The sequence below is a fragment of the Macaca fascicularis genome, chromosome 14, assembly GCF_037993035.2.
Source record: "Macaca fascicularis isolate 582-1 chromosome 14, T2T-MFA8v1.1".
NCBI classification, from domain to species: domain Eukaryota; kingdom Metazoa; phylum Chordata; class Mammalia; order Primates; family Cercopithecidae; genus Macaca; species Macaca fascicularis.
The window spans coordinates 88,391,118-88,418,106 of NC_088388.1; the positions used below are offsets into that span (position 1 = coordinate 88,391,118).

At 37.0% G+C, this 26,989-nt stretch overlaps 1 protein-coding gene across 11 annotated transcripts in view; it reads right to left on the reverse strand.

Annotated features, from left to right (window-relative positions):
• Positions 1-26,989, reverse strand: part of NOX4 (NADPH oxidase 4) — a 171,699-nt gene that overhangs the window by 125,465 nt on the left and 19,245 nt on the right. The window lies entirely within an intron of this gene.

The window sequence follows — 26,989 nt, forward strand, 5'->3', positions numbered from 1 at the left end:
CTTGCCTCAGTCTTATGAGTAGTTAGGACGACAGATGCATGCCATGTGGTGAGCATGTTTAAAATCCACTCTTAGTCGGGCATGGTGTAATGCACCCATAGACCCAGTTACTCTGGAGACTGGGGCAGGAGGATTCCTTGAGCCCAGGAGCTTGAGGTTGCAGTGAGTCATGTTAATGCCACTGGAGTCCAGCCTGGGTGACGGGGCGAAACCGTGTCTCAAAAAATAAAAAAAAAAATTAAAATTAAAATGTACTCTTAGCTATTTTGAAAAACACAATACACTATTATTAACTATAGTCACCATGTTGTGCAATCGATGACCAGGCCTATTTCTTCTAACCGAAACTTTGTACACTCTGTCCACTCCCATCCCCACCCTCTGGTAACCACCATTCTACTCTCTACTTCTATGATTTCAACTCTTTTAGATTCAAAATGTAAGTGAGATCATACAGTATTTGTCTTTCTCTGCGTGGCTTATTTCACTTAGCATAACATCCTCTAGATAATCCATGTTGCTAAAAATGACCAATCTTAAATAAGATGGTGCCTTGAAAAAACTGAGATTCATATATTTGACTATGTCTTGGGAGGAGGATATATCCATTATTTTAAGCACCATTTTCATTTGGTGATAGCTAACTTAAAGCATTATCTTCATATGTTCACACTGAAAGCATTACGTTCATACTACAACAAATGAAGAATATACTGGAATAAAAATGCAGAAATGTTAGCAAAAGCACACCTATTTCTTATTATTAGCCACACATAGTTTGGATCAATTTATGCTTATTAATACATTAAACCTCTTTCTGCAACCCTAGGAAGTAATTAACAATATTATCTTTCTTCTTAAAAGAAAAGGAATATTGAGTCATAATGAAGTTAAGAATTTACCCAACATAAGACAATCAGAAAGTTGTGGAGCCAAAATTCAAACCCAGATACTCTGACTCCAGCATTTATACTATTAACCCCTACTTTATCGTGTTGCTAAATTGCCTTTAAAAAGAAAATGTCCAGAAGTCACATATTAGGTAATAAACATTTTGTTGAATGACTTGATGAATGAACAAACATTTGAGGTAAGTGGTTTTAGACAACCATCCTAGATAAGACTTCCCTCCTAGTAACCCTCTCCAGCTCCAATAAGGTTATTGTTCTTGTTCTTTGATCATTAAAGGAAACTGAGGTATAAATATTTGAGAAGTACTAGACAAGGTCACAGCCTCATATACATTAAGGATTGCCTACACAGTATTATTAGGATGGGATTCCCAGCATAATTATTCTGTTACTTCCATTTAGTGTGTGACATGTTACCTTGAATTTTTTATGTTTTAACCTTTTTCTGTAAGTAAATGTTAAACCCCTCAAAACCAGGGTAAGTATTTCTAAAATGTTTTAATATTACCCTACATTTTTATTTCAATTATCTGTTTATCAACTGCTTTTGAATATATTTTAATGTAATCATCAGATCTACCCTGACAAGCTGAGTAGATGTTATTATTGCCACGTCAGAGATGAAGAGCTGTTACAAAATAATAATAATTAGGTCCACAACAAGAAATCCTGATTCAATGACTTTGTGTAGTGCCTGAACATGGACATTTTTGAAAGCTTTCCAGATGATTCTAATATGCCACCTGGGTTGAACACCACTACCTAAGGCTATTTAGCCAACTGTACTCTTTACAAGTTATGAAACAATGGCAACCGTTAAATTATAGCAAGTAAATGTAATTGCATATTTCCAAACTTACTGGCCAAATGTAGCTTTAAAAATACCATTTTTATATTAAAAATACAAAAGTAAATAGTCTAGGCATAAATAAAAAACAAAGCAAGAACAATAAAGATCTCATCTATAGAAAGCTGACATAGTAAGGTACAACAAACAGGTCTACCATCTCTTTATCATCCAGTACAGAACAGTTGCTAGGCTAAGTGTTTTTAATGAATCATTGAAAATATTTTCAAAAACCTTCTGAAGTAAGAACTATTATACTCATTTTTTTTTACAGATGACTTGTATAAGGATCTTAGAAGCTGTATAACTTGTCCAAAGTCAAACTAGTTGAAAAGGAATTCTGTATGCTGGACTCTATGACTCTTTTCATCTCAGGGTTAAAACTAAGGCAAAAAATGTACTGAAGGATATGGAAGGATAAATACTAAATTGAGAGACATGAGAAAAGCCTACTCCAATGGCTCCTTTTCCTTAGTTGCCAGTAAAGTATGTTAGTTAAACAGAGGTCTTGGGTTTCATCTTCTATCAAGCATGACTACATTGTTTATTACTTAGTCACGAGTTACCCCATAGTCCTAGCCAGCACCATTTCCTCTTTAGTTGATAATATGAATTTATGTGTTTGTGTCTTATAAGACCTCAAACTTCTCTGACTTTCTACGCATTACCTTAATTCTTATATATTATCACAAGGACATTCCATGGAGAAGCAGAAACCCCAAAGGTACCTCATTTCTCCTTATTACTGCCTCTCAACTCTAGAATCTGGCTTACTCCTCCTTTCTACTCTTTTCCTGCACCCAGGTAGTAAGTTTTTCAAAGGCAGCATCATTATATTTTTTTTACAGCTATATATCCTCAGCCCTAACAAAATGGTAGTATTCAGTAAATGTTTGTTGAATTGAGCTGAATCTTTAAACACAGATACCATGCTCTGATAAGCATTTTATTTGGTTACAACTCTCAAGTTAGTTCAAATATTTACAATCTTTGTGGCTATTTTATTCACAAAGCTTGTATGTCCACCAATAACTTTAAATTGCTCAGCTTGCAGTATCATGGAAAATATTTTGAAGTGGTCACTGAAAATTCCCCACTGTTATCAAGAAGATGAAGTCATATATATATATATATACACACACACACACACACACATACATATACACACACACACATACACACACACACACACACACATATATATATATATATATCAAAAAGCAGGCACCTCAAGAAAATTCCTAGTTACATTATTCTTACTCCCAGAATCTGTAGGCAACTCTATCCATCAAATTGGACAATCAATAAATCCTGAGTGAATACACGTATGGGAGCTGAAAAAAAAAAAGAAATTGAACTCATGGAGACAGAGAATAGGCTGAGAAGAGTAGTGGGAAGTGGGGAGATGAAGAGGCAATGGTTAATGGGTACATGAACTCAGTACCCATTAAAAGGAATAATATCTATTGTCTGATAGTACAATAGGGCAACTACAGTTAACAATAATTTACTGTATATTCCAAAATAACTAAAAGAGTGGAATTACAATTTTCCCAAAATAAAGAAATGATAAATGGTTGAGGTGATAGATATCCCAACTACTCTTACTACACATTGCATGTTTGTATCAAAATATCATGTGTACTTTATACATATATGCGATTACTATAATAATTAAAAATTAAAATTGTGTAAGAAGGTAAATCTAAGCAAGCTTCAAAAAGAAGTCTTGTGTGAATAAATGAACGGATGAATAGAAATAAATAATAATTTAGAATACATATATTTTGACAAATATAAATGCACAAATATTTTTATTAACAGATTTTGAAAAGACTAAAGGCTTAGTCTGAAAGAAAGTAGGACGAGACCCAAGATGTCTGACTAGATACAGCCAGGAGGAACATCTCACACTGAGAGACAGGGATATGGAGAAGACTAGCAAACTCTGAGCAGATCTTCAGCAGGAAAGCATTGAGAGTGGGTGAAGTGAGGACACAGACAGTGGGCTGAACTTGGGGAGGAAGCTGGGAGCCCTGTAGGGGGCTGTTGAGCACTGGGGCTCGTTCCTGGACCCCAGCAACTCCGGGGGAAGGAGTGAGTTAAATAGGTGAGGAGTGGTCTGTCCTCACCAGGAACCTCCAAAAGTCCCAGCAGCAAGAGAGCCTATGACTCCTACAGACACTTGAGCTGACAGAGAGAGTTGGTAGAGAGGTGGAAGAAACAGGATTCCAGCCTATGCAGAGCCTAGAGGGTTTGGCACAGGAACAGTTGCAGTGGAGCATGGCCAGGGTGCCCATCCCCCAAGACTCTCCATGTCCTTCTAAGTGATGTCAGCCTTTGAGAGACTGTCGGACCTAAGGAGAGCACGGTGGTGTTGCAAATGGGATGGGACCAGTTCAAACTGCACATCCCCTGTCTGCTGGCCTCTCCTGGGTACAGCCTGGCTGTATGTTCCTGCTTGAAGCACAGCCTACGATGCCCAACCAAGTTGCTTCCCAGGGATTATCATCATAGCTCCTTCACTGGAAGACTGTGCCTGTTTGTTGAAGAATTCCAGTAGACCAGCCCCTGACAATGCACACTAGCCAACCTGCAGCCTTGCCCCACTACAGTCTCCCTCTCCCCATGTGGGCAGACCTCACCTCCCTTACCCAGCCAGTACATGTGTGTGAATGCATCCCACTCTGCCACTACAGATGATCCAGAGCTCACTATCTAACCCTTTGCTGACGCAGGAGTGCCCTGTTACACTACCACCAACAGCACAAATGCATACATGGACGCTGGCAACTCTGCCTCTGCCACCGCCCTGCACCAGCCACACTGCCACTGCCATAGGCATGAGCATACACAGGACCACTTCAGGCTCACTCCCACCAGTGCACCACCCAAACCTATAGGAGTGAACCCTGCCAGCACCAGCTTTGTAGAGTTGTGGCCAGTAGACTGGGACACCTGAGCCCCCCAGTGAATCAGATTCCTAACCTCAAAGGGCCAGAGACCGAAGCTGGGGGCCTAGTACAGCTGCCCAGAGTTAACCATGCAGTCCAGGAGTGCTGAGCTGATCCTTGGCCCCCTAAAACTTTCCAGAAATAAAGTCAGTCTACTGAACCTACCTTAAACCACAACAACTTCCAAAGGCATCAAAGAAAATAAAATTGTAAAAAACTCCATCCAAAGAACAGTAACTTCAAAGATGAAAGGAACATCAGTCCACATAGATGAGAAGGAATCTGGCAACTCAAAAATCTAGAGTGTCTTCTTACTTCCAAATGACCACATTAGGTCCCAAGCGATAGTTCTTAACTAGGCTGAAATGGCTAACATGACAGAAATATAATTCGGAATATAGATAGAAACAAACATCATAGAGATTCAGGAGAAAATTGAAACCAAATCAAAGGAAACTAAGAAATACAGTAAAATGATGCAGGAACTGAAAGATGAAATGACCATTTTAAGTAAGAACCAAACTGATCTGATAGAGCTAAAAAACTCACTACTAGAATTTCATAATCCAATCACAAGTATTAACAGCAGAATACACAAAGCTGTGGAAAGAATGTTAGAGTTTGAAGGTCAGTTCACCAAATTAACTCAGACAAAAATAAAGAAAAAAGAATGAATGAAACCTCCAGGAAATATAGGATTAAGTAAAAGGGCCAAATCTACTAACTGGCATCCCTCAGAGTAAGCAAATTGGAAAACATGTCTGAGGATATAATTCATGAAAATTTCCCCAACTCTGCTAGACAGGCTATCACTAAATTCAGAAAATGCAGAGAACTCCTGTGAGATCCTATACAAGATGACCATCCCCAAAACACAGTCATCAGATTCTCCAAGATCAAAATGAAAGAAAAACTGTTAAAGGCAGCTAGAGAGAAGGGGCAAATCAAACAACAAAGGGAATACTTTCAGGCTAAAGTGGACCTTTGAACAGAAACCATACAAGACAGTCAAAATTGGGGGCCTATATTCAGTATTCTTAAGGAAAAAAAATCCCAACCAAGAATTTCATATCCAGCCAAACTAAACTTCATAAACAAAGGAGAAATAAGATACTTTTCAGGCAAGCAATAGCTAAGGAAATTCCTAACGACAAGACCTGCCTTATAAGAGATCCTGAAGGGAGTGCTAAATATAAAGACAAAAGACCATTACCAGCCACAACAAAACAAACTTAAGTACGTGGACCATTGACACTATAAAGCAACTACACAATAAAGTCTGCATAATAACCAGCTAACAACATGATGATAGGAACAAATTCACATATATCAGTAATAACCTTGAATGTAAACAGGCTAAATGCCTTAATTAAAAGACAGCGTGGCAAGCTGGAAAAAGACACAAGAGCCAACTGAATGCTGTCTTCAACAGACCCATCTGACATGCAATGACATTCATAGGTTCAAAGTAAAAGGATGGAAAAAAATCTACCAAGTAAACAGAAAACAGAAAAAAGCAAGGGTTGCTACTCTAGTTTCTGACAAAACATACTTTAAACCAACAATGAACAAAAAAGACAAAAAAGGGCATTACATAATGGTAAAGGGTTCAATTTAATAAGAAGACCTAATTATTCTAAGTAGATATGAACTCAACACAGGAGCACCCGGATTCATAAAAAAAAGTTCTTAGAGCCCTATGAAGAGACTTAGATAACCGCACAAAAATAACAGAAGACTTCAAAACCCCACTAATATTATTAGGCATAGCCTTGAGTCAGAAAACTAACAAAGATATTCAAGACATGATCTTGACACTTGACCAAATGGACCTAACAGATATCTACAGGACAATCTACCCCCAAACAAGTGAATATACAATCTTCTTATCTGCACATTGCATATACTCTAAAATTGACCACATGCTCAGCCATAAAACAATTTTCAGCAAAATTTAAAAACCTAAAATCATACCAACCACACTCTTGGACCACAATGCAATAGAAATATAACTCAACACTAAGAAGATTGCTTGAAACCATACAATTACATGGAAATTAAATAACCGGCTCCTGGATGACTTTTGGGTAAACAATGAAATTAAGGTAAAAATCAAGAAATTCTTTGAAACTAAGAAGAACAAAGATACAACATACCAGAATCTCTGGGACACAGTTAAAGGAGTGTTGAAAAGGAAGTTTACAGCACTAAGCACCCACATCAAAAAGTTAGAAAGACTTCAAATTAACAACCTAACACCACAGCTAGGGGAACAAAAAATAACCAAAATCAGAGCTGAACTGAATGAAACTGAAGGAGGAAAAATCATACAAAAGTTCAGCAAATGGCAAAATTGATTTTTTGAAAGAATAAATAAGACTGATAGACTGCTAGCTAGACTAATATAGAAAAAGAGAGAAGATCCAAATAAACACAATCAGAAATGACAAAGGAAACATTATCACAGGCTTCAGAGAAGTACAAAAAACACTCAGAGACTATTATGAGCATCTTTATGCAAACAAACTATGAAACCTAAAAGAAATGAAGAAATTTCTAGAAACATAAACCCTCCAAAATTGAACCAGGAAGAAATCGATACCCTGAACAGATGAAATAATAAGTTCCAAAATTGAATCAATAATAAAAATCTTACCAGTCAGAGAAAACCCAGGACCAGACAGATTCATAGCCAAATTCTACCAGATGTATAAAGAAGAGATAGTACCATTCCTACTGAAATTATTCCAAAAACATGAGGAGACTTTCCTCTAACTCATTCTGGTACCAAAACCAGGATCATTCTGGTACCAAAACCTAGCAGAGATACTATGAAAAAAGAAAACTTCAGGCCAATATCCTTGATGAAAATAGAAGCAAAAATCCCCCCAAAATATTAACAAATCAAGTCCAGCAGCAATCAAAAAGTTAATTCACCACAATCAAGTAGGCTTTATACCTGAGACAAAGGTTGCTTCAACATACACAAATCAATAAATGGTATATATCACATAAACTTAAATATTAAAAAAACATGATCATCTCAATAGATGCAGAGAAGACTTTGAGTAAAATTCAACATTGCTTCATGTTAAAAACCCTCAACAAACTAGGTATTGAAGTAACATAACCCAAAATAATAAGAGCCATCTATGACAAACCCACAGCCAACATCACTTTGAAAAGGGAAAAGCTGTAAGCATTCCCCTTGAGAATGGAAACAAGACAAGGATGCCCTCTCTCCTCTCACCACTCCTATTGAACATAATACAGGAAGCCCTAGACAGAGCAGACAACTAAGAGAAAAATATAAAGACATCCAAATAAGAAGAGAGGAATTCAAATGATCTCGGTTTGCAGATGATATGATTCTATGGCTAGAAAATCCAATAATCTCTGCCCAAAGCTCCTAGATCTTATAAACAACTTCAACAAAGTTTAAAGTTAAAAATATCAAGGTACAAAAATTAGTAGCATTTCTATACACCAACAATGTTCAAGCTGAGGGCCAAATCAAGATCATAATCCCATTCACAATATCCACAAAAATAATAAAATACCTAGAAATACAAATAACCAGGTAAGTAAAAGACATCTTCAAGAGAATTATAAACACTGCTGAACAAAATCAGAAATAACACAAACAAATGAAAAAAAATTCCATGTTCATAAATGGGAAGAATCATTATAGTTAAAATGGCCATACTGGCCGAAGCAATTTACAGATTCAATACCATTCCTATCAAACTACCAATGCCAGTCATCACAGAATTAGAAAAAAACTATTTTAAATTCATATGGAACCAAAAAAGACCCCAAATAGCCAAAGCAATACCAAGCAAAAGAACAAAGCTGGAGGCCTCACATTACCTGCCTTCAAATTATACTACAAGACTACAGTAACCAAAGCAGCATAGTGCTGGTACACATACACACAGTCTAATGGAACAGAATAGAGTGCCCAGAAATAAAGCTGCGTACCTACAAGCATCTGATCTTTGACAAAATCAACAAAAGCAATCAATAGGAAATAATGTTGCTAGGATAACTGCAACTATATCCTCCTAGCAACAATATAAATGGTGCTAGGATAACTGGCTACCCATTTGCAAAAGATTTAATCTGGACCCCTTTCTTAAAGCAATATAAAAATCAGCTCAAGATGAATGAAAGACTTAAATGTAAAGCAATATAAAAATTAACTTGAGATGAATGAAAGACTTAAATGTAAAACCTAAAACTATAAAAAGCCTGGAGGATAACCTAGGAAAAAATACCATTCAGGACATAGACCTTGGCAAAGATTTCTGATGAAGACAACAAAAGCAATTACAACAAAACCAAAGATGGACAAATAAGATCTAATTAACTAAGCAGCTTCTGCACAACAAAAGAAACTATAAACAGACAACCTACAGAATGGATGAAAATATTTGAAATCCATGCGTATGACAAAGACCTAGTACACAGATTCTGTAAGAAACTTAAACAAATTAACAAGCAAAAAAAAACAAACAATCTCATTAAAAAGTGTGCTAAGAACATAAAAGGACACTTTTCCAAAGAAGACATACATGTGGCCAACAAGCATATGAAAACAATATTCAACATCACTAATTACTAGAGAAATGTAAATCAAAACCACAATGAAATACCATCTCACACCAGTCAGAATGGCTATAATTAAAAAGTCAAAAAATAACAGATTCTGGGAAGGTTGCAGAGAAGAGGGAACACTTACATGCTGTTCATGGGAATGTGAATTAGATCAGCCCCTGTGGAAAATAGTTTTGCAATTTTTCAACAAACTTAAAACCAAACTTTCATTTGATCCAGCAATCCCATGATTGAATATATGCCCAAAGGGATATAAATCATTCTACCATAAAGACACATGCACACATACATTCATCACAGCACTATTCACAAGAGCAGACATGGAATCAACCTAAATGCTCATTAATGACAGACTGGATAAAGAAAATATGGTATATGTATACCATGGAATACTACACAGCCATAAAAAGAAACAAGATCATGTCCTTTGCAAGAAATATGAATGGGGCTGGAGGTGATTATCCTAAAACAGAAAACCAAATACCGAGCACATGTTCTCACCTACAAATTGAGAGCTAAACATTGAGTAGATAGGAACATAAAGAATGGAACAACCGACATGGGTCTACTTGAGGGTGGAGGTTGGGAGAAGCGAGACATTCAACAAACTATCTATGTGGTACTATGATTATTACTTGGATGAAAAAAATAATCTGTACACTAAATCCCCATGAAACACAATTTATCCCTATAGTAAACCTGCACATGTACTACTGATCCTAAAATAAAAGTTTAAAAAAAATGAGAAGAAAATATTTAAATCCAATATTAACATTATGGAGCAGAAGAAAGTGAAATGAGGGGAATAAAACCTCATTACAGAGCATCTTATAAGTCATAGATCTTAAAGTAAAATTGACCAGTAAAATCCCACTATTATCTCTTTCAAGTTATGAAAAAATTATTTGAATTTTCTAATGTTTGCATTACTCATCTGCCAAGAAGAACATAATACTACTATGTGAGGAAATTCAGTCACAAACTACTTGTAACATGCCTCTAAAACATTTTCTATTCAATAAATGCAATCCTTAGTAAACTTTTGTTTTATTCTGCTCCTTTTGGGAAGAAAGAATTTTTAAAAAAAGAAGAAAGGGAGCAAGGGAGGGTAACGATGAAAGAAAACTAGTTCACTGCATTAATATATAACAGCAACAAATATTTTTTAGAACATTTTAAAGATTTTATTTTATAAAAGTAATAAAAAATGTAAACTGTCTAGTAAAAAACTTAACCAAAAAAAACAAAACCACAAGACACATGTAAAAACAAGGAACTAAAGGAATGTAAGAGAAGGGCTAAGTAGATAACTAATACACCATGTTTCATGTAGGGACATTTAATATTGTAAAGATGCCAATCTCTCAAAATTGATTTACAAACTCAATGTAACTCCAATCGAACTCAAATAGGTTTTCTTCATAAAACTTGGCAAGCTGACTTTAAAATGTATGCAGAAATGCAAAACAGCAGAAACAAAGTGAAACACTAAAAGAAAAGGAGACATAATTTGGCCTTCACATAATAGAACTTACTATAAAGTTACAGTAATTCAGAATGTGTTTCTTGTGTATAGATAAACTGACCAATGGAACAAAGACCCGTAAACAACTATATATGTATCAACTATGATATGTGACAGAGAGGGCATGTCAGATTAATGGGAAAAGAGTCTATTTGATGAAGGAAAAAATTGGTTATCATATAGAAACAAAATCACATAACATCCTTGTTTCAAACCACCCCAAAACATTAATTCCTGAATAGTTAAGAACTTAAATATCAAAATCAAAATTCAAAACTTTTAATAGAACATAATATATTAATCTTTTGGATATTAGCATAGGCATTGGATTTCTCAAGACATAAAAAGTTGGAACTCAATCAAAACAAGTAATACATTAAATATACAGGCAAAATAAAACTATTTTTTCAATGTCAAAGAAATGAGAAACTCAAAATTCACAATAGTGGTAATCTCTTGCCAGAAGAGAGAAGAAAAATATAGACATATGATGAGATAACCAAATATATAGATGTAAATTATGCATAATGTTCTAATTCTAGTTGTATGTACAGATATTCATTGTATCATAAGTAATTTGTATAAAATAAATAAAGGAGGATCATGCCTAAATTAACAAATTGGGATAGGAACTGAGGAATATTAGTAATCAGATTCTATCCGCCTAATATAAACAAATAAAAATAATTATGTATGTAAATTGTTTAATTTAATGCCTATCATATAGCAATAATTCCTATTAATAATAATAGGAACACTGTTCTCTGGATTACCACTGAATTCTACATCCCAGATCAGCTGTGCTTCATACAAGTTAATTACAATCACATGACACAATGTAATTTTCAAAGAATCAGTCCCCTTTGGTATTGATGCAATATTTTTTGGCAACAAGTTTGAATTATATTCTTGCTAGCTTGTCATCTGTTGTTGTCTGGTACTATCTACACTTTTTAGATGAACAGTGTACAAAAATATAACAAGAGATGGGGTCATATCTGTTTATATTTCCTGAAGTAGGCCACAAAACAACTCTATTTTAATGACACTAACTAAGAATATGTGTAAGACAGGTGCTTTTCTTATCTTGAATTTGTTCATGCACTTGATATTTCTAAATTAACTGTTGGCAAAATGTCAACTCTGTGTTTATTGTCAGCATATGAAATACAGTTCCTGAAAGGGAGACAGAATAATAAATAGTGTTTTCAGGAAAGCAGTAATTTTCATTGACTGATATAAAAAGTAATTAATATGTCCAGTTAGGCTATTTCTACATCTTAAGTTGGAACACCTTAGGGATACAGTTTAATGGATATACCAGTAAGTGGACAAATAGACATAATACTCTCTGGACTATCTAAAAAAGGTTAAATATAATTTTCTATCTCAATCAGTAAAATAATTATCATTTGAGAGTGACAGGTTTTTCTTGTTTATATAGGGTTCCAGAGAAATAGAATAATTATCTCTTTTGATCTGGCATTTGCATATGATAAGAACACTTTAATTCAAAGGATTGTATATGACAATTGTATTTGTAGTTTCAATGTAGCTAAACAATAGTTAATTTAAAATATATCAGAAAAAAATCTGTCACAAAAGTTCAGGAATTAAGAGATACAAATAAATCATCCATATTTCCTTTGAGATTCAATGCTTTAAAGAAAATCTGTATATATCTTCATTGTCTAACTATGTATTGCATGTCTGGAAGTGTTTGATTATTGTGTTTATATTAAATTCCACAGTAATTTAATTCAAAGTGGCTTTAAGTATCCCCTTGGGATAAATAGAGTTTATTTTAGCATCAACTTCTTTACGATTCTGCAAAATCCAACTGGAAATTTTACCAACAACCCACTTTCTCATACATGTTTGTTCCTGAATATAGTTAGTTTTTTAAACTAAGAAGAAAACTTCTTTTTAATAGGTTTTCAGAGTACAAAACATTCTCATTCAGAAGCAGTGGAGTGAGGGAAATGGAGATGGACCCATTTTAAAATGGCAAGATTATAAGAAAACATTTTATCTAGTTACTACATGGGCAATATTCTATTAGCTAAACAGATTGTTTTGTTTGATCATTATTAATCCATAAACTTCATAAGCATCAGTTATCTCATGTGTTTATTTTTTTAAAAAAATGACTGCTCTAAGTTATGTGTCCAGTCCATTCTATGTGAATGATTTGTTTTACCCTTCCCAGCTACTCCAGAGTTTTTAAATTTAATCAGGGTAGTTGTCACTAGATGGAAGTGTTACTTTCAAATTTCAAGTCCCACCTGTCAAGGTGTCTAAGATACATAATTAACTCAGGATTCCATATGTAATTTTTAAAACTATAAATAGATTTTAAATGAGGACATATAAATAAAACATAGTTTAGTTTTTGTTATGAACTAAATGCTGTTCTCTCCAAAATTCATTTGTTGAAGCCTTAGTCGCCAATGTGATGGTATTTGGAGTTATGGCCTTTGATACAAAATTAGATGTAGATGAAGTCATGAGAATGGAGTCCCCATGATAGGATTAATGTCTTTACTTTTTAAAAAATTTTTATTATACTTTGAGTTCTGAGCTACAAGTGCAGACCGTGTAGGTTTGTTACATAGGTATACATGTGCCATGGTGGTTTGCTGCACCCATCAATCCATCAACTACATTAGGTATTTCTCCTAATGCTATCCTTCCCCTAGCCTCCCACTCCTCGACAATCCCCAGTTTGTGATTGTTCCCCTCCCTGTGTCCATGTGTTCTCATTGTTCAACTCCCACCTATGAGTGAGAACGTACAGTGTTTGGTTTTCTGTTCATGTGCCACATTTTCTTAATCCAGTCTCTCACTGATGGGCATTTGGGTTTGTTCCAAGTCTTTGCTATTGTGAACAGTGGCGCAATAAACATACATGTGCATGTGTCTTCACAGTAGAATGATTTATAATCCTTTGGGTATATGCCCAGTAATGTGATTGCTGGGTCAAATGGTGTTCCTATTCTAGATCCTTGAGGAATCGCCACACTGTCTTCCACAACGGTTGAACTAAATTACACTCTCACTAACAGTCTAAAAGCATTCTATTTCTCCACATCCTCTCCAGCGTCTGTTGTTTCTTGACATTTTAATGATTGCCATTCTAACTGGTGTGAGATTGTATCTCATTGTGGTTTTGATTTGCATTTCTCTGATGACCAGTGATGATGAGCATTTTTTCCTGTATCTGTTGGCTGCATAAAAGTCTTCTTTTGAGAAGTGTCTCTTCATATCCTTTGCTCACTTTTGATGGGTTTGTTTTCTTCTTGTAAATTTGTTTAAGTTCTTTGTAGATTCTGGATATTAGCCCTTTGTCAGATGGATACACTGCAAAAATTTTCTCCCATTCTGTAGGTCGCCTGTTCACTCTGATGGGATTCAATTAAACTAAGGAGCTTCTGCACAGCAAAAGGATTGATGCCCTTGTAAGAAGAGGAGGACACCAGAGTACCCTCTCTCCTTCTCTCACCAGGTTAGGATACAGCAAAAAGGCAGCCATCTGTAAACCAGGAAGAGGGCCCTCATCAAACCCTGAATCTATTGACACTGTAGATTCAGTGTCGCACTTCCCAAGCAACAGAAAAATGTTTGTTGTTTAAGCTGCCTAGTCTATGATATTTATTTATACCAGGGTGAACCAAGACAATCCTATAGAAAAATATTTTTAAATGCCATTTAAAGTAAGTTATCGAAGAGCATAATATCTAGGTATACCAAGTACATGTTTGTTTTTTTTTTAATCTCAAACAGTTTCTTATCTTAAATATTCTACTTAATAAATTTTAATCTTGAAATAGTTAATTGAGAGGGATACAATTTCCTTACCTATAAAACAAATATAACATAATAATCCTACCTGTTAGGGCTATTGTGAAAAGTAAAAACAGTCTAAAAAATGCAGACAGTATATAGAGTTAACTCATTGCCATATGGTCTCTGGATCACATCCTTTCACTAAACACTTTTTTCTGTATTTTAAAGTAAGTGCTATCTGTTCCACTCACATTATTAATTGAATACATATTTATTGTGATCGGTACATAATTTGGGACACTATGAGTTCAATAGTGAACTAAAAACATAAAATTCCCTTTCCCTTAGGCTGCTTATGTTTTAGTAGAGGAAATACATTAATCAAATAACTTGATAAGCAAATACAATTTGTAACAGTGATAAATGAGAAACAGAGTATGAATACATGTAACAGGAAATCATATCTAAATGGGAAGATCAGCAAGCCTTCCTTGATTAATGGAAAGTAAAAAGGAAACTGAGATCTGAAGAAAAAAACCAGAAGTCAGCTAGAAATAAGGACATCCATGCAGGGAAAAAGCAGCATGAGAAGTGATGTGTAGCAAATGAAAACATGGTGTATATATAATAAATAAATAGTAGGCCAATATGTTTGGTTTGGAAATGAAGGATGATGGAACATAAAGCTGAAGAAGCTGGTCAGGGCAGAACATGCTAGACTTTACAGGTTACATTAAGAATGCGTCTTTATCGACCGGGTGCAGTGGCTCATGCCTGTAATCCCAGCACTTTGGGAGGCCAAGATGGGAGGATCACGAGGTCGGGAGATTGAGACCATCCTGGCTAACACGGTGAAACCCCGTCTCTACTAAAAAAATACAAAAAAATTAGCAAGGCCTAGTGGAGGGCACCTGTAGTCCCAGTTACTCGGGAGGCTGTGGCAGGAGAATGGCTTCAAACCGGTAGGTGGAGCTTTCAGTGAGGCAAGATCGCGCCACTGCACTCCAGCTAGCCTGGGCGACAGAGCAAGACTCGTCTCAAAAAAAAAAAAAAAAAAAAAAAAAAAAAAGAATGTGCTTTATCTTGTGTGTGTGTGTTTTTTGTTTGTTTTGTTTGTTTGTTTGTTTTTGTTTTTGTTTTTTGCAGAGCGTCTCTCTCAGTCTGCTCTGGATGCTTTAAGAAAATATCATAAACAGGGTGGGTTATAAACAACAAACATTTATTTCTCTCTAAAAATTCAAGATCAAGGCAGATTCAGTGCCTGGTTAGGGCCCACTTCCTCATAGACAGTGACTTCTGCTGGCATCCTCACATAGTGGCTAACTAGCCCTCTGAAGCCTCTTTTATGAAAGCACTAATCCCAGTCATGAGGGCTTTGCCTTTATGACCTAATCACCAAGTCACCCAAAGGCTCCACCTCCTCATACTATTGCCTTAAGGGTGAGGATTTCAACGTATGAATTTTGGGGGGACACAAATATTCAGTCCATAGCACAGAATGATTGTGCTTTAAGCCAGGAAGTGGCATGAAGAGATTAGTATTTGGTGATGATTATTCTCAGTGAAGTGTGGACAACAGATTATAAGGAAGTAATTTTGGCAATTACTTTACTTTGTGTAGTTAATCATCACACCAGTAAAATTTTGTTAGAAACAAGGACCACATTTCAAGTTAATTGTGTATGAGTTACATATAGAAGGGATTCTGTTATGACTAAATATTTTACTTATCAGTAAATTTATTTTGCTAAATACTAAAACATATAATTCTAAAACTGGAAAACTGAAAGGGCCTAGCTCATATCGTACCTCCCACCCACTGTCTAAACTACTTCTCTGACAGTCTCCAACCAAAGGTAATTTACACTCTGTTTGAATTCTTCTGGAAAACAGGCTGTTCCACTGTTCTATTTTGTTTTCTAACACTAGGATGAAATGTGAGTCTCTCTAACTTCCACCCACAGAGCTACTCCACATAATAATTTTCCTAAGACAGACATTCAAAAACTGAAGATAAAAGTGGTATAATTTCCTAATATAGTCTTGCTTTCTCCATGCTAAATACAATTAGTTGCCTCTACAATTCTTGATATAATTTTAAGTCTCCATCATCTTTGTGCACCAATATTCAGCACATTCTTGACAAAAGCTCATTGCACAGAGCAGCACTGAAGACTAGCATCTCTGTTACTAGGGATGTTATCTGCTAATTTTAAGATTGTGTTATCTTTCAGGGAAATTATGTCACATAAAGGCTCATCTCGAGTTTCCAACATACAGATTTTCTTCACATGAATTTCCCATTAAACAATGATCCCTTTATCCTATACTCAAAAGAAAAAATGGGAGTGGGTGAGAGAAGGTACATAAATGCAAGAATTAACCTTTTCTATTATGTTGGTTGTGAATCCTATATTCTTATATTTTTTCCCTCTCATCTTTGCCTCAGCTGGAAATTTTATTTGATTGCCATTTATTTATTTATTTTTAGAGACAGAGTCTCATTCTGCCACTCAGGCTGGAGTCCAATGGTGTAATCATAGTTCACTGCAGCCTGAAACTCCTGGGCTCAGCTGATTCTCCCACATCAGCCTCTAGAGTAGCTGGGACTACAGGTGCATGCTACCACACCTGGCTAATTACTTTTATTTTTGTAGGGCTATTTTGCCTAGGCTGGTCTTAAACTCCTGACTTCAAGTGATCCTCCAACCTCAGCCTCTCAAAGTGCTAGTATTACAGGAGTGAGCCACCACACAAGGCCTGAAAGTTTTACATTTATGTTCTCCACATTTTCATCCAAATTCTTGGCAAAGCTATTAAAATGTACCAAATCCTGTGAAATAGCTGACTCTAGAGAGGACTCACAAACTACCTGTTTTGATAAATTAACTTTCAAATGAACACGTTGCTCTCAACTGGTAATTTTCTCAACAAATTACTGGAACATAAGATGATATTCTACATGTAAATATGTACACTAAAGTATTGTTCAAAGGGATTTCAAAAGGCCAGAGAGGTTAGTTTGAATAATTGGTCATTTTTCTGGGTGCTTCAACAATTAGGAAAATAAAATTAAAAATAATGAAAGCTTAAAGGTGATAAAATATTTTAAAATTCTGATTTGGCATTGATGTTTGTCTAAAAATATGTAAATATGTGCTCACTGAGATCAATTTTATTAACTCTTCTATTCCAAGGAAAATTTTAATCAAACCAAACAATGCCTATATAAAGCCTAATTCTCTTAGGCTTTAGAATAAAAAATCTGTAGTTCTTTCATGGCACTTTACAAGTCATCCAGTTCAACCTTCTTTTTGCCTCTGTTCACACTGCCAGTTTGTAAAGCTGCAAGAATGGGAACCCAAGTCTCCTCTCCATAATGTGTGTCACTTCCCTAGCAATGCATCGCTCCCCAAAACAGAGTTGCAAATTCAGACTCCTTGTCTAGTGCTCTTTCCATATCTTTACACTTTCTTACTCTTTCAGTTGCTTATACTGTTACCCAATCAACAAATTTTCCTCTCATTTTATGTAAATCTTGACAAAGGCTTCTGAAATTGGACTGTACATAGTTATTACTTGATGGGCTATTTTAAAATAAACCACTTTCTACTACTGCACTTCCGAAGTTCTTATTCCTGAGGTCTCAAGTCAGGTGAGGACTCTAAATCAGCACTCACTGATTTATAGGACAATTTGAAATCAGACAAACCTGAATATGAAGCCCCTTTACTAGCTGTGTGAGTTTAGGTAATTATGTGACTTTATCTCAGTCTCGTTTTCCTCATCTGCAAAATGAAAAAAAAAATAATACACCTACCCCAAAGGGTTGTTGTATGCATTAAGTGAGCATATATACTATTTAATGCAGTGCCTGACATATAGTAAGAAGTCAACAGAAGTTGTTATTATCATCATCCTGATGTCCATAGTCATCCACACATTTAAACTTGCTTCAGAATTTACATGAACTTATGGCATGGCTTCCTGAAAATCTCCAGGCTACCTTTCCAGCTACAACTTTGAAAAGTGACATTCTCATTGCAGTTATATAAACTGAACTTTATTTCACTCACCTTATCTAAAGAAGTCAAAGAAAGTTCTAGGCAACTACTATGTGTTCTGTAAATATATGGTAGATGAATGAATGAGGCTAAGAGATGATCCTTCAATGCCCTTATTTTATTTTATTTTTTTTAATTTATTTATTATTATTATACTTTAAGTTGTAGGGTACATGTGCATAATGCGCAGGTTTGTTACATATGTATACTTGTGCCATGTTGCTGTGCTGCACCCATCAACTCGTCATTTACATCAGGTATAACTCCAAATGCAATCCCTCCCCCCTCCCCCCTCCCCATGATAGGCCCCGGTGTGTGATGTTCCCCTTCCTGAGTCCAAGTGATCTCATTGTTCAGTTCCCACCTATGAGTGAGAACATGCGGTGCTTAGTTTTCTGTTCTTGTGATAGTTTGCTAAGAATGATGGATTCCAGCTGCATCCAAGTCCCTACAAAGGACTCAAACTCATCCTTTTTTATGGCTGCATAGTATTCCATGGTGTATATGTGCCACATTTTCTTAATCCAATCTGTCACTGATGGACATTTGGGTTGATTCCAAGTCTTTGCTATTGTGAATAGCGCTGCAATAAACATATGTGTGCATGTGTCTTTATAGCAGCATAATTTATAATCCTTTGGGTATATACCCAGTAATGGGATGGCTGGGTCATATGGTACATCTAGTTCTAGATCCTTGAGGAATCGCCATACTGTTTTCCATAATGGTTGAACTAGTTTACAATCCCACCAACAGTGTAAAAGTGTTCCTATTTCTCCACATCCTCTCCAGCACCTGTTGTTTCCTGACTTTTTAATGCTTGCCATTCTAACTGGTGTGAGATGGTATCTCATTGTGGTTTTGATTTGCATTTCTCTGATGGCCAGTGATGATGAGCATTTTTTCATGTGTCTGTTGGCTGTATGAATGTCTTCTTTTGAGAAATGTCTGTTCATATCCTTTGCCCACTTTTTGATGGGGTTGTTTGTTTTTTTCTTGTAAATTTGTTTGAGTTCTTTGTAGGTTCTGGATTTTAGCCCTTTGTCAGATGAGTAGATTGCAAAAATTTTCTCCCATTCTGTAGGTTGCCTGTTCACTCTGATGGTAGTTTCTTTTGCTGTGCAGAAGCTCTTTAGTTTAATGAGATCCCATTTGTCAATTTTGGCTTTTGCTGCCGTTGCTTTTGGTGTTTTAGACATGAAGTCTTTGCCCATGCCTATTTCCTGAATGGTACTACCTAGGTTTTCCTCTAGGATTTTTATGGTATTAGGTCTAACATTTAAGTCTCTAATCCATCTTGAATTAATTTTCGTATAAGGAGTAAGGAAAGGATCCAGTTTCAGCTTTCTACTTATGGCTAGCCAATTTTCCCAGCACCATTTATTAAATAGGGAATCCTTTCCCCATTTCTTGTTTCTCTCAGGTTTGTCAAAGATCAGATGGCTGTAGATGTGTGGTATTATTTCTGAGGACTCTGTTCTGTTCCATTGGTCTATATCTCTGTTTTGGTACCAGTACCATGCTGTTTTGGTCACTGTAGCCTTGTAGTATAGTTTGAAGTCAGGTAGCGTGATGCCTCCAGCTTTGTTCTTTTGACTTAGGATTGTCTTGGAGATGCGGGCTCTTTTTTGGTTCCATATGAACTTTAAAGCAGTTTTTTCCAATTCTGTGAAGAAACTCATTGGTAGCTTGATGGGGATGGCATTGAATCTATAAATTACCTTGGGCAGTATGGCCATTTTCACGATATTGATTCTTCCTATCCATGAGCATGGTATGTTCTTCCATTTGTTTGTGTCCTCTTTTATTTCACTGAGCAGTGGTTTGTAGTTCTCCTTGAAGAGGTCCTTTACATCCCTTGTAAGTTGGATTCCTAGGTATTTGATTCTCTTTGAAGCAATTGTGAATGGAAGTTCATTCCTGATTTGGCTCTCTGTTTGTCTGTTACTGGTGTATAAGAATGCTTGTGATTTTTGCACATTAATTTTGTATCCTGAGACTTTGCTGAAGTTGCTTATCAGCTTAAGGGATTTTGGGCTGAGACAATGGGGTTTTCTAAATATACAATCATGTCATCTGCAAACAGGGACAATTTGACTTCTTCTTTTCCTAACTGAATACCCTTGATTTCTTTCTCTTGCCTGATTGCCCTAGCCAGAACTTCCAACACTATGTTCAATAGGAGTGGTGAGAGAGGGCATCCCTGTCTTGTGCCAGTTTTCAAAGGGAATTTTTCCAGGTTTTGCCCATTCAGTATGATATTGGCTGTGGGTTTGTCATAAATAGCTCTTATTATTTTGAGGTACGTTCCATCAATACCGAATTTATTGAGCGTTTTTAGCATGAAGGGCTCTTGAATTTTGTCAAAAGCCTTTTCTGCATCTATTGAGATAATCATGTGGTTCTTGTCTTTGGTTCTGTTTATATGCTGGATTATGTTTATTGATTTGCGAATGTTGAACCAGTCTTGCATCCCAGGGATGAAGCCCACTTGATCATGATGGATAAGCTTTTTGATGTGTTGCTGAATCCGGTTTGCCAGTATTTTATTAAGGATTTTTGCATCGATGTTCATCAGGGATATTGGTCTAAAATTCTCTTTTTTTGTTGTGTCTCTGCCAGGCTTTGGTATCAGGATGATGTTGGCCTCATAAAATGAGTTAGGGAGGATTCCCTCTTTTTCTATTGATTGGAATAGTTTCAGAAGGAATGGTACCAACTCCTCCTTGTACCTCTGGTAGAATTCAGCTGTGAATCCATCTGGTCCTGGACTTTTTTTGGTTGGTAGGCTATTAATTGTTGCCTCAATTTCAGAGCCTGCTATTGGTCTATTCAGGGATTCAACTTCTTCCTGGTTTAGTCTTGGAAGAGTGTAAGTGTCCAGGAAATTATCCACTTCTTCTAGATTTTCCAGTTTATTTGCGTAGAAGTGTTTATAGTATTCTCTGATGGTAGTTTGTATTTCTGTGGGGTCGGTGGTGATATCCCCTTTATCATTTTTAATTGCGTCGATTTGATTCTTCTCTCTTTTCTTCTTTATTAGTCTGACTAGTGGGCTGTCAATTTTGTTGATCTTTTCAAAAAACCAACTCCTGGATTCATTGATTTTTTGGAGGGTTTTTTGTGTCTCTATCTCCTTCAGTTCTGCTCTGATCTTAGTTATTTCTTGCCTTCTGCTAGCTTTCGAATGTGTTTGCTCTTGCTTCTCTAGTTCTTTTAATTGCGATGTAAGAGTGTCAATTTTACATCTTTCCTGCTTTCTCTTGTGGGCATTTAGTGCTATAAATTTCCCTCTACACACTGCTTTAAATGTGTCCCAGAGATTCTGGTATGTTGTATCTTTGTTCTCATTGGTTTCAAAGAACATCTTTATTTCTGCCTTCATTTCGTTATGTACCCAGTAGTCATTCAGGAGCAGGTTGTTCAGTTTCCATGTAGTTGAGCGGTTTTGAGTGAGTTTCTTAGTCCTGAGTTCTAGTTTGATTGCACTGTGGTCTGAGAGACAGTTTGTTATAATTTCTGTTCTTGTACATTTGCTGAGGAGTGCTTTACTTCCAATTACGTGGTCAATTTTGGAGTAAGTATGATGTGGTGCTGAGAAGAATGTATATTCTGTTGATTTGGGGTGGAGAGTTCTATAGATGTCTATTAGGTCTGCTTGCTGTAGAGATGAGTTCAATTCCTGGATATCCTTGTTAACTTTCTGTCTCGTTGATCTGTCTAATGTTGACAGTGGAGTGTTGAAGTCTCCCATTATTATTGTATGGGAGTCTAAGTCTCTTTGTAAGTCTCTAAGGACTTGCTTTATGAATCTGGGTGCTCCTGTATTGGGTGCATATATATTTAGGATAGTTAGCTCTTCCTGTTGAATTGATCCCTTTACCATTATGTAATGGCCTTCTTTGTCTCTTTTGATCTTTGATGGTTTAAAGTCTGTTTTATCAGAGACTAGTATTGCAACCCCTGCTTTTTTTTGTTCTCCATTTGCTTGGTAAATCTTCCTCCATCCCTTTATTTTGAGCCTATGTATGTCTCTGCGTGTGAGATGGGTCTCCTGAATACAGCAGACTGATGGGTCTTGACTCTTTATCCAGTTTGCCAGTCTGTGTCTTTTAATTGGAGCATTTAGTCCATTTACATTTAAGGTTAAGATTGTTATGTGTGAACTTGATCCTGCCATTATGATATTAACTGGTTATTTTGCTCGTTAGTTGATGCAGTTTCTTCCTTGCCTCGATGGTCTTTACATTTTGGCATGTTTTTGCAATGGCTGGTACCGGTTGTTCCTTTCCATGTTTAGTGCTTCCTTCAGGGTCTCTTGTAAGGCAGGCCTAGTGGTGACAAAATCTCTAAGCATTTGCTTATCTGTAAAGGATTTTATTTCTCCTTCACTTATGAAACTTAGTTTGGCTGGATATGAAATTCTGGGTTTAAAATTCTTTTCTTTAAGAACGTTGAATATTGGCCCCCACTCTCTTCTGGCTTGTAGAGTTTCTGCTGAGAGATCTGCTGTTAGTCTGATGGGCTTCCCTTTGTGGGTAACCCGACCTTTCTCTCTGGCTGCCCTTAAGATTTTTTCCTTCATTTCAACTTTGGTGAATCTGGCAATTATGTGTCTTGGAGTTGCTCTTCTCGAGGAGTATCTTTGTGGCGTTCTCTGTATTTCCTGGATTTGAATGTTGGCCTGCCCTACTAGGTTGGGGAAGTTCTCCTGGATGATATCCTGAAGAGTGTTTTCCAACTTGGTTCCATTTTCCCCCTCACTTTCAGGCACCCCAATCAGACGTAGATTTGGTCTTTTTACATAATCCCATACTTCTTGCAGGCTTTGTTCATTTCTTTTTCTTCTTTTTTCTTTTGGTTTCTCTTCTCGCTTCATTTCATTCATTTGATCCTCAATCGCAGATACTCTTTCTTCCAGTTGATCGAGTTGGTTACTGAAGCTTGTGCATTTGTCACGTATTTCTCGTGTCATGGTTTTCATCTCTTTCATTTCGTTTAGGACCTTCTCTGCATTAATTACTCTAGCCATCAATTCTTCCACTTTGTTTTCAAGATTTTTAGTTTCTTTGCGCTGGGTACGTAATTCCTCCTTTAGCTCTGAGAAATTTGATGGACTGAAGCCTTCTTCTCTCATCTCGTCAAAGTTATTCTCCTTCCAGCTTTGATCCATTGCTGGCGATGAGCTGCGCTCCTTTGCCAGGGGAGATGCGCTCTTATTTTTTGAATTTCCAGCTTTTCTGCCCTGCTTTTTCCCCATCTTTGTGGTTTTATCTGCCTCTGGTCTTTGATGATGGTGATGTACTGATGGGGTTTTGGTGTAGATGTCCTTCCTGTTTGATAGTTTTCCTTCTAACAGTCAGGACCCTCAGCTGTAGGTCTGTTGGAGATTGCTTGAGGTCCACTCCAGACCCTGTTTGCCTGGGTATCGGCAGCAGAGGCTGCAGAAGATAGAATATTTCTGAACAGCGAGTGTACCTGTCTGATTCTTGCTTTGGAAGCTTCCTCTCAGGGGTGTACTCCTCCCTGTTAGGTGTGGGGTGTCAGACTGCCCCTAGTGGGGGATGTCTCCCAGTTAGGCTACTCAGGGGTCAGGGACCCACTTGAGCAGGGAGTCTGTCCCCTCTCAGATCTCAACCTCCTGTTGGGAGATCCACTGCTCTCTTCAAAGCTGTCAGACAGAGTCGTTTGCGTCTGCAGAGGTGTCTGCTGCGTTTGTTTAGTTTACTGTGCCCTGTCCCCAGAGGTGGAGTCTACAGAGACAGGCAAGTTTCCTTGAGCTGCTGTGAGCTCCACCTAGTTCGAGCTTCCCAGCAGCTTTGTTTACCTACTTAAGCCTCAGCAATGGCGGGCGCCCCTCCCCCAGCCTCGCTGCTGCCTTGCCGGTAGATCACAGACTGCTGCACTAGCAATGAGGGAGGCTCCGTGGGTGTGGGACCCTCCCTGCCACGTGTGGGATATGATCTCCGGGTGTGCCTGTTTGCTTAAAGTGCAGTATTGGGGTGGGAGTTACCCGATTTTCCAGGTGTTGTGTGTCTCAGTTCCCCTGGCTAGGAAAAGGGACTCCCTTCTCCCTTGCGCTTCCCAGGTGAGGCAATGCATCGCCCTGCTTCAGCTCTCGCTGGTCGGGCTGCAGCAGCTGACCAGCACCGATCGTCCGGCACTCCCCAGTGAGATGAACCCAGTACCTCAGTTGAAAATGCAGAAATCACCGGTCTTCTGTGTCGCTCGCGCTGGGAGTTGGAGACTGGAGCTGCTCCTATTCGGCCATCTTGCTCCGCCCCCCCCAATGCCCTTATTTTAGAAAAAGAGAATACCAAAAGTGATTACCCAGGAAATCTAGTTAAGATCTGGAATCAGAACTCAGGACATACTCTTTCCATCCTGTCGCTCAGGCTCAACAGCTCTTCCTCCACCCTCTACTCTCTATCCCACCACTTTAGAGGCTGGGATTTCCTCTGGAACAGCACCCAATTAAAGAAAATTTTCAAGGCCACTATAGCTTTTGCATGAGACTGTGTAGATGATCTAGTCCAATCTCCTTTTTTTTTTTTTGTCCCAACTTATATTACAAGTGTGTAAACAGGCCTAACTGATGATACCATTAGGCTACTTGACTACATATACTTTTACATTTTATGCCTCAGTTTAGCTCCCAGATGCATTATGAAAATTAGCCAACCCAAGTTGTTACTACCTATCTCAGTTGACACCACAGATCTACAGCTCAGACTGCTGCTATCTCTTCTATTTGTATTGGCATTGTACCTCTTCCAACACCCATGATAACTACCAGATGGACTCTTTATTAATCTTTCAGTTACAGAAGAAAGTGCCCCCAGTGTCACTTTCTCTGTAATGGCTTGCTAGGGACTATATCCCTATCTCTACCCTCATTTACAACTCTCCAAATTTCCCTTTCACATACATTTAGACAAATCTGGAGCATCTGTCTCAGTGTTTCCTTTTTGCATTTCACCATATCTCTCCTAGAGCACTTAATTCTTTCTATTGTAACAGTTTACGTATTTATCTCCTTGTCTCCCACATAAAGCTAGCAAGTGGCTGCACAGGAAACTGGCAAAGCCCAAACTGCCTCTTACCTTTGAGGATCTCAAAAATGCACGATTGTTAATAAATAAAATTGTTTCTAATAAGTACTCTTTGGGGAAAATATGTTCTGAGCAATGAAAGTCAACAAAAATAGTCATGAGACAGATACATGAACAAAAAGAGAAACCACATAAAGTAGGCTATACAATTTTCCAAGGCTACGGCAAGCATATTTTTATTGTCTATATAGTAATCAAAAGATCTGTGGCAGAAGATCAGAAAAAAATATTTTTCCTATGCATATAAGTCAAAACTGTAGTCCTAATTTAAATGTTTGGTTAATATCATTAATAAATTATAATGGAGATATAAATTTTGAATATAGTAGGCATTCCATGGGAAAAAGACTGCACTTAAGAATAAAAAATGACATTTCAGTGAAGGACTGGTTAAAAAGCTGATTACCTACCTTTTTCGATTGTTTTTGTTTGTTTGGCTTTTTGAGACAGACTCTGTCACCCAGAGTGGAGTGCAATGGCGCAATCTTGGCTCACTGCAACCTCTGCCTCCTAGGTTCAAGCTATTCTTCTGCCTCAGCCCCCTGAGCAATTTGGATTACAGGTGCATAGCACCACACCCTGCTAATTTCTTGTATTTTTAGCAGAAACAGGGTTTCACCAGTTGGTGAGGCTGGTCTTGAACTCCTGGCCTCAAGTGATCTGCCCACCTTGGCCTCCCTAAGTGCTGGGTTTACAGGCATGAGCCACTGCATCTGGCCTTTATTACCTATTTTGATAAGGTTATTTTGATAAGGTTACATATGAAAAGAATGATAAAAAAACATGTCGTGAGTAACCAGAAAATGATTAACAATAACTGAAGCAATCATTTCTTTTAAAAAATTTCTGAAAATAAACTACCAATTCAGTGCTCCTGGGGTTTAACCAAAAGCTCATGTATGTACCTTAATGCCATAATAAACTATAACTCATTCCAAATGATCCCAGCTCATTTCTGTCAACTAGCTTCCCTGGAGACTTTTAACTATGATGTAATTTTTGACTCAAGTTGACCTATCTTCTCATCTATAATCTGCTTTTCTTTTTTCCCTTAATACTGTGCCCAAAAGAAGCTATCAATTCTAAAGAAAAAAAAATTGTGTAATTTTTTTTTCATAAAACTAAAATGGCTACCAAAAATATATCGTTCATCCTGACTTTATATCCAGATTT